The following is an 8248-nucleotide window of genomic DNA, read 5'->3' on the forward strand; positions in this document are numbered from 1 at the left end:
GTTCAGAGCCAGTTGATTAGTTTGGTGATGCGATTGCTAGAACTCAATTGGTGGCTGACGACTGCCGCACCTTTCGTTCAAGCAGCCATGCCAACCACACACGCAAAACCCGCTGCCGGGTCCGGGACTCGCTGCCGCGACGAGGCGCCGTTGACGAGATAGCCTTGGTGGCTTCAGAGCCAGCTCAAAGCTCAAGGCGAGGCACGTCGAGGATGGAGGGGCCGATGCAGAAGTAGAGCAGGCTATCGGGTGTTGCAGGACACCACTACGGATGCGACTCTAGAGGGGAAAAGCACAACAACAAGCTAGATCACGCCTTTGCTACCCCCATCCTCTCTTGGTGTTGTGCCTCGTTCTCTCTTCTCTTTGTGTGTGTGGTCATTGTGGTGTACAGGTAGCCCCTCACCACCCAAAATGCGATTGGAAAAGGACGAGAGAAACTCCACACCTCTCTTGTTGTCGTGGCAGTCAGCCGAGCGGTACGGCTTGCCTCACCGACTTTTGACGTGCATTTTGAATCTTCTTTTTCTCCTCACTGCGAACCCCCACTCGTCTTTCCCCCCTGGTTGTATCGTTGCAGCATGTTCTGCATACAGATGCAGATTGCCTAATTCGAATTCCTCATAGGGTGTGCGTGCGTGTATGTAGTTTTCCCTGCTGTCGATTGCTTCTCCAGAGCTTGAAACGGTCCAAGAAAAGGCAGGGTTATTTATGCTCAGTTCCTCAAGCGCTAAACATTTTAATAATTTTTTCATTATTCGTGGGTACCATTTTGTTATTTTTTCTTCATATTTTTCTAACCTCGTGTTTTCTTTTCCACAATTGGAGTTCGACAGACGTCAAAACGGAGTCAATTGTGGTTTCAATCTTGGGATGGAGATTCCTCATCCCGTAATGATAGACAACCCTGACGGCAAACAGAGTGAACCCCCCAGGTGGGGGGAACATGACGTTATCGTCTACCCCGGATCCGACGTCTGGACTCCAGTTCGGACCCCAGAACCACACCCCAAAATCAGTCCATTGTGAACCTCCGGGACCTCACGAGATTCGCATTTTCTTGTTTTTCCTCAACAAAGGTCCCGGGGGTTTGACTCGTTCGTCTGTTCCAGGCCATCCCGTCGGCCAAACATTGAAGGTCTGGAACTGGGACGCAAACCCCATCGGCAAGGCTGACTTGGAAGTTGACGAAATCGTGGGGCTCGGGTGACCAAGTTTTCCCCAGATTTGATCAGAGTTTGTGTCTTGAACCCCATGGTCCCTTAATTCCCCACCACCGAAAAAAGACGTCAATGACGTTTGCCCGGTTCCCATTCGCACCAAAAACATACGGGGAATCCGTGTCAGATTCCCTGACATCGATCACCATCTGACTGGATACGGTCTTCTCATCGATCAAGTCAGATCCCATAGATCCCATAGATCCCATGATCTGATAATTCCTGCTATCCACAGTCCATTTTTTAGAACTGATTTTCCGTTGGGGGTGTGGTCATTTGGAGGGGGAATAGAAGTTGGTGATGATCTATCCCAATACTGGCGCGACACCAAGCCTGTCATCGCCGATGGGGGGAAAAGGCTTGATGTCATACAACCCCATCACTATTGGAGCGTCTACCCGTCTCTCTACCAACACCCTCTTCGGGAGGGAAAGATCCAAGACATTGATTCTGCACGGCAGACGGGGAGCTCCCGTTACGCGTTGCCGGCCGGGTCCATGTCTTTTCCCCCTTGCTCTGGCGTGGTTGATATGTTTCCTTTAATGATTTCACACCTTTGTCTTCTGGCATAGGCTTCAGTGGTGGTGCTCGTTGTTGGGAATAATGACTCAGGATTGACGGTACATCAGGTACTTCGTCAGGATACTTCTCGCCATCTGTTAACGGTACAGCGCGGCTATTACTTGGAATTTTTTTTTTTTTTATTTCTCTTTCATTTTCTGAATAAACGCCCATCCGGGCTTCCATCCGTCCTTGGTTTCGAGTGTTCATGATAGCTACCCCGACGACTAGCTACCAACCACCCCAAAACGTCAAACGGCAATGGGAACTTGGCCAGGTGCTAGGGAAGTCCGAAGCGCAGGAAGCACTGGCCGACCATCACCGAGCTGTTTGTGTGACCGTGTTCAAGGTGTTCGAGGGGGAAAGGACATAACCTTAATTTCTCTGATCCCAAGTTTGCAGTTTGGTGCAGTGTGACAAGACCAGCTGCAGGGTCCTATTCAGCTCCAACAGGAAGAGAGTCCAGGCAAGCCCAAACGCCTCCTCAGAGTCCATAATATAATTTCACGACTTCCGAGCGATGAGAGTTTTGGAAACTCTGCTCAGGATGGACTCAAGCCAATGTTGGAACATCGCGGCCGCATTCGAACACTTCTGTAACTTTGATGCTTTGGTATTTGGTGGTTCAAGAATCCAAGCAAACGCGCTCCTCTCATTCGTTCGCTATGATCTTCATTATTCGCGACAATCCTCGCCGCATCGCCTTTCCCAACCGTTCGCCATAAACGGTCTTTTCCCCCGCTTGTCAACACTACCCTGCCTTCAGACAGAAGAGCGAACGGGAAAAGAATAAGCGATCTGAATGGGCTGCCGAGGGCGTCATCCTATCTCCTCTCTCTCTCTCTCTTTCCCAACCCTCTTCGTTCTGTTGTTTTAACCCAAATAATAGGTAATCAAAAGCGATAAACTTTGGATGAGATCTTGGATGATTTCTTTCAGACTTTCCACCGTCGGTCCTTCCACGGCACCATCTCGTGGAAAAACGAAAGTATTTCGGGTGACCACGCTGGCTCACGCCCAATCCGGGCCACACCTTGCTCGGTAGACCTCGGGGTTCTCTCCCCTTCGTGGTGTAGCGCGTTCCCGAAGCTTTCTGACCAGGCCTCGCCAGGGGGGGGGACTCGTAGTTATTCTCCTCACCCTCCTTTACGCCAACTGTCACCTCCCACCACCACACCTACTGTTAACTCGTTTTTATTGCCCTTTTTATTATTATTTTGTTATTCTATTTTCTTGCAGACCCATGCCGTCTGCCCTTTTCCATCTCCAACCTCCAACACCCCGCCGGAGACTAGCCACCCCCGCCGGAGAGAAGACCACGCCCCCCCCCCCCTTTCCTCCCCCAACCAACCAAGGCCACCCTACCGACAGCAATTCACCGGCTTCCCTTCCCCGGCCCCTCGTCCGGCCCCTCTTCGTAGCTTTCCGGGACTCATTTCCTGGGACGGAAGGCCTCCCCACCCACCTTCTAGAACAATTCCATCACCAGATCGTTGCACACCAACACGTGTTGGGCGGCAACCCAAAGCTTGCGCTTGCTATCAATTAGTGTTCGCATCTCCGATGACCAGAGATTGCGGTGCTTGGGGAGGTAGGTGTACGCAGTTGCGGCCCCAAGACTACCGCAGTAAGAAGCCAAGCTTTCAAGCGGGCTATCATCCCGAAAGCAGAGAGAGTCGTGCTCTTGAGGGGGAGTCATTTTGGAAAGACATTTAAACTTTCACGATCCTTGGCTGGCGTCGGCTCTTCACCCTCGACTCGACGTAGGCTCGCCGTTGCCCGAAACCGGTTGCGTCGAAGGATTCCGGTAGTATGGCTGGGAGAGGTCGTATCCACGACAGGACCTGTCATTCATCCTCCCAGTCCCTCGGGTTCAATTTGCCCATGGCTTTCTCCGGGGAAAGTCGACAATCCGCACGGCGAGGGGGTCGGCGATGGTCGCCTGCTGCACGGTAATTAGCCCTGCGAAATCCCGCGAGCTGCTGGCTAGCTAGCCCGCGTAAACGAACCGACAAATAGAAGCCTGTCAGAAGGCTCAGCTTGTCTCACTTTCCAGACGCACCAAGTCACGCCGACCCCTGATGCAGTACGCCATCACCGTCGAGTAGATGTTGGTCGACGCGGGCGCGCGCGGGCGCGCGAGAGAGAGCGCAACCTTCATTTCATTTTATTTTCTTGCTCAGTAATACGGAACTTCCGTCGGTGTTTGCACGACACAACCACGGAACAAGAGTGCAAGGAAAGAATACCAGACGTTTCGCAGTCGCAGGAACAGTCCCCTATGCGCCGCATCTGGGAGCGTCGAAGGGAGCATGTGAAAAGCACTGGCCATTGGGAATTGGGACGCAGAGAGTAAGTGAAATACCTAGCATAATGTCATCGGTCGAGTCTCGTTATTCGGTGGCTACGGCGTTCATCCAATCCTGTGCGGGTCAATTGAATAGTGGCCTGGGTTTTGACTTGCGAATTCCAAGCAATGACACCCCCAGAGAGAAGGGGGAGGGGGTGATTGTGATTCATGACTAGAGGCATCGTTTCATTGCAGCGGGGGAGGCAAGCGTGAACTTTGTTATTTGCCTGCTTTTGTGACTGTCCATCCTACATTTCGAGAGCTTCTCCCCTCCTCGTGCTAGGCTGAGTGAAGCTCAGGGACGGGCAATATCATCCCAAGAAACACGAACCACGTCACCGGCGTTTAATTGTGCCTTGAGAGCTGGTGGTGTGAAGACGGGGGAATAACAACTCGGGGGAAAGCTACACTCGAGAGGTGTGCATCCAGGAAAGAAAGAACCAAGGCGCTTGCGAATCAGTACGGAAAGATTGCCGAGTCAGAAATGGATGAAAATCTCACGGCAGGCAAGTTCCAAACTTGGATGGAAGCTTGAAATGTGCGATGGCCATGAGACCGCAAACGCACCAAGGGGGAGAGAGGGTGGCCCCCAGGTCCCGCGCCGGTAGAGTGCTTCTCCGCGAGATCCACGTGTCAAGCTTCCCTTCCGTCCTCTAGTCCAACTCCAGCTCATCAAGAACCTTTCCGCCGAAACGCTCTCACCGAGGATGAGAGAGGACACACCCCCCAACGCCGCCGTCGTCATCCGGTCATTTGCACTCCGTTGCCCCGGGACAGCGTTCCCCGGACGTTGAATTATTTCGATGACCCTGCAGCGGAATGCCGGGGTACACTGGCGACGCGAACAAGCCATTCGAGTCAGAAGATCTAGACCGTTGGGATCTACTGGCTATTCCAGCTTATCCGTTCTTACTTGGCTATACAGATGCAGGTCCCGTGTGCACACGGTTAGTGACGACAAGACAAGGAAAACGCGGTTTTCCCTCTCGGGCTTGACGTTATACACGTCTCCAGTCCACGCCACGTTACTCGTCGATGTTCCGGGGAGCCAATGTCTAGTTTTCCGAGCTCCTGCAACCCGTCAATTCCGCTTCTTAGCTTCGTCCTCAGCAATGCGCGGATCGGATTCTCATCAGTCCATCTCGTATTCTGCCGATATTCAACTCTCCTGGACGACTTGGCTTCTAGGATGAGGAAGAGGAGCTAACATGAACCCTGTCATATCACACCGAGGCGACCACCACCCATCTCGGGAATTTCAGCGTTCGGGCTGAACCCTCAGCCTGATGTTGCTTATTACCCCAGACTTTTTTTTAAACGCCCCGGCATCCGAGACAAATGAAACCATCTTCTTCGGCAGTGAGGCGCGGCAGTAAAGAGCGGCAATGAGATCTTTTCGGCACCGTCGAGTGCTAGACGTGCTGTCAGGCCAGTGGTGGTCTGTCATTGCTAACTTGATCCGGCATAGAGATCGCTGGAAGAGACACACTTCTCTGCTATCCGCGTTTGGAGGTTCGACGATGCAAATGGTGCCTCTGTTCCTGGTTGGTTCCGGTGGATTTGGTATGGATGCTCAACTGAGTTTTGGCAGTGATCACGCGAGCGCTCTTTGCTTGCCACTGATGTCGCTGTATTCCAAAGGCATGGCAGCTACTGGGATGGTGTTGCTGGAATTCAGGGATTTCGGATGAAAGTTTGTCATCACGATGCTGACGACTAAAAAAAGACAACCTTTGGTGCAGCTGGTTGCAGGCATGATATCGACTTGCCAGCTCGTGATATAGATACCGAGATCATATGATGTGAGTTGCCACTGATAAAAAAATACAAAAAAAAAAAAAAAAAAAAAACTTGCAGATCTAATAATGACGATTGACGCTTGAGATTTTCAATAACGATGGGTGAATTAGAAATGACGGAGGTATGCTGCAAGATGGCAAGCCAGGCACATCCGGATGGCAGGTGCCGTCTCTCTCCCGGCTGTGGAGCAAAGACCCGGGACACGCCCAAATCTCCGGTCTCCATCCGGCATGACGCCCGCCACTTCCTCCGACTTCAGAAGCATGATACATTACTAAGGCTTCGTATCAAGTCAAAAGTCGATAATGAACAATGGGTAGGACATCAAACAATTTATCTTTCTCATCTCAAGGTCGGCGAGCAATAGAATACCAAGCTGGAGCCTCTTAAAACTCTCTTCATTGCAAAAATCCGGGAGTCGTATAGAATTGATTAGGGCGATGATATTCTGCCAGCACCTGCCGATATCCCGCCACCAAGTGTGGCTGCGGCCGCTCCTGCCTCCGACTACGGAGCCCAGCTGCCTATACCTACCTACTTACCTACCTACTTACCCACCTACTTACTTACCTACTTACTTACTTACTTACTTATTTATTTATAACTACTATTTCGTTAACCTTACCGTTACTATTACTATTACTACTACTAATTAAAGCTATTTTTAACGTTAATATATTATAAAAAGAGAATAATTATAAAATTAACGATCTTTTTATTTATTAATATATTATTAATTATAACGATTATAGTTACGTAGAGTACGATTATTTATTTTATAATTAACGCTTTTTTAGCTTACTTAAGGCTAGAGTAGTATTTAATAAAGCTATTTATAAGGCTAGTTTTATAATTTAAATTATTTAATATAAACCCTTTATTAAAGTACTAACTATTATTACTTATTATTATACTCATAGCCTGCGTTATAATTAAAAATAGTAATACTTCGTAAAGTTAACTTATTTAAATAAGCGTTATAAATCCTTAACTTTATTTATAAATTATTATTAATAGATTATTATTAGCTTTTTAAGTAGTAACTAGCTCTTTTATCCTATTATTAGCGCTTTTTATAATTATTATAACTACTTATTTAATAATACTAACGCTTTTATATATTATTATTACGCGCTATTACGTAGTAAAAAGGACTAAATCGTTAGTTAATAAAATAAAGGTATTTAACTTATTTAAATCTTTTCGAACTTTTAATTAGAAAGTAGTAATTATAATAGTATTATTAACTATAATATATTTAATATTTTAACTACTTATTACCGTAACGAATTAGGTAGTAAATCCTTTATTAAGTAGTTATTTAATTAATTATACAATTTTATAAAGTACTAGTACTATTTTTAATATAACGACGCGGACTATATTACGAGCTTATTTATTATACTTATTATTACGATTTCCTTATTTTAATAATATCTAAATATTTTATTAATAGATTTTATATATAAAACTAATTAATTTAATATATTACTATTTAATATTTACGGAGCTATAAATAATAGTTATACTTTTTAAATTACGAGCTACTTTTTATTTAATAAAAAAGAAGCTAACTATTATTAGGTTATTAACTAGCTATTAGTATTATTTTAGGCTTACGAAATTCCCTTTTTATAAGTTACGTATATAAATTACGAGATTACTCTACTTAACGCCCTTAATAATAATACCTAATTTAAAATAGTACTATACGTACTTTATTATTAATATATTAATTTTAATATACTAGCTAAGACCCGGCGCTATTTTAGCTTAGCTACGAGGGATAAGATTAGTATTATTATATATAACTCTTATTTTTAATAATTCTTTATAAATTAGGGTAATCTCCTCTATAATAAATTAATAACTATATATTATAATTAATTATTTAAATTTAAAACTACTAAGTACCTTATAATAATAGTTAATTATATTATTAATACTTAGTTTAAGTCGTAGTATAAGAAAATCGTACTTATTTAGGTTAATTAAATTAAATACTTTAGTTACGTAACTATGTTAATTATTAAATCTTTATATATAAGTATTAAAGTACGAATTTATTATTATATAAGTAACCTTAAAGCCGTATTTAATAAATTAGTTATTTTTTAAATAAGTTAAATAGTTATAATTAGCGCTTATTAAACCCGTTACTAAGCTAAAGTATTAAGTATTACTATAAGATTATTTTAAAAAAAGGTCCGTATATATATATATTATAATATTTTTAAGTACCTTTTATAAGAACTCCGTATACTAAGTAAATAACTAAATTTAAATTTATATAAAAAGCTATTAAAAGAGTATATAC

The sequence above is a fragment of the Colletotrichum abscissum genome, assembly GCF_030869225.1.
Source record: "Colletotrichum abscissum strain IMI 504890 chromosome Unknown Scaffold_39.1, whole genome shotgun sequence".
Taxonomy (NCBI): Eukaryota; Fungi; Ascomycota; class Sordariomycetes; order Glomerellales; family Glomerellaceae; genus Colletotrichum; species Colletotrichum abscissum.